Source organism: Amphimedon queenslandica, unplaced genomic scaffold (genome assembly GCF_000090795.2).
Source record: "Amphimedon queenslandica unplaced genomic scaffold, v1.1 AMPQUscaffold_12533, whole genome shotgun sequence".
Lineage (NCBI taxonomy): Eukaryota > Metazoa > Porifera > Demospongiae > Haplosclerida > Niphatidae > Amphimedon > Amphimedon queenslandica.
In genome coordinates, this window is record NW_003547230.1 from 21,721 (window position 1) to 23,359 (window position 1,639).

Below are 1,639 nucleotides of genomic sequence, written 5' to 3' on the forward strand. Positions count from 1 at the left end.
TGTACTATAGTACAGGGACTTGATTTTAGAGTAACTTTAAAATTTCATAAAAAATCCAATTTTGATCGGAATCAGCTCAAACTTTTTACACAACATACAGTAAGTACGTGTACATGTATATACACTTACCACTGGTTCTTTTCTTCATCCCATTGTCTGCCAACATCAAAATTAATAGAACTTCTTGAATAAATGTTAGCAACCATCCTTATCATGGCCTGTGAGGAAGAAGAGAAAATTTCAATAATAAAAATAATACAAAATTAACTAGTCAAGTGTAAAACGTACACTAATGTACATGTACATACATGTACATGTATTTGCAAGGAAGGAAACTACATGTAGCGTAATACATGTACATGTACCTTACCTTATAAGGGTCGACAGGGTTGAACATATCGGGTGATGGTATAGTGAGGAATGGTATGAGTCCCAAACACTCGTCCTGATTCAATAACTGACCTCTGCCATAAGCATCAATGAATACCTCACTATCACCTCTAGTAATAATGATAAATATTAAAAAGTGTGTAATTGATACAAAATAAATAGATGTATAATGTACATGTACATGTAAATTTCTTCCAAGTGCTATTTCGCTAATTTTAGGCTACATTGTACATGTAAATTATTATTAATCAGTATTTATTTATTTATTTATTTATTTATTATTATTATTATTATTGTTATTATTATTATTATTATTACTATTATTATTATTAATTACTTTGCTAAATTTTGAGGATACTTCAATAGAAAGTGAGCAGGGAAGTTCACAGGTAGCAGTGTAATGCCAAGAGTATGAGCCACTGACTGATAGACTGCACTGAGGGAGATTGGGATACCTCTCCTCTGGTCAAGAACCTGAGGGAAGAGGAGGAGGAGGGAAAGAAACTCAAATGTGCATTTATACATGTACATGTATTTAGTATCTACATGTACATTGGTACAATGTAGATCTAGAAATATATAAATTTTGGTAGACCGTTCTAACTAAAAATGGGACAATTAAGGACCCCTAGGGCTAAATATGAGAGACCAAAAGCTGAAAAATGGGAGAGATTTCAGGAGACCTAGACCAAATATGGGAGACCAAAAGTCTCATAAACTCCCTCTAGATCTAACAGTAAGATGTACATGTACATCTTATATGTGTCATTGAGCATCATCGTAATACATGTACAATGTACATATACATGTACATCTCATAGATAAATATGTACATGTACATGCATGTTTCTTCATTTACATGTACATACAATGTACATGTAATTAATGTTATTAATTGATAATAATTACTTTATTAATTAATGAGTTCTTGAGGTGGTAGTAATCATCAACTGCTGGTTTGAAACCTAACTTATCATACAAGATGAAATTAATACCCTATAGTAAATGAATAAATAAATAAATACATGTAAATAAATAAATAAATAAATACATGTAAATAAATAAATAAATAAATACATGTAAATAAATAAATAAATAAATAAATACATGTAAATAAATAAATTAATACATGTAAATAAATAAATAAATAAATAAATAAAGTACATAAAATGCGGTTTTTCTTACTCTAAATATGTCGACAGCTGGTAGTGAAGCTTCCTTTAGCTTTTGAATAACTTCCCCATTATCA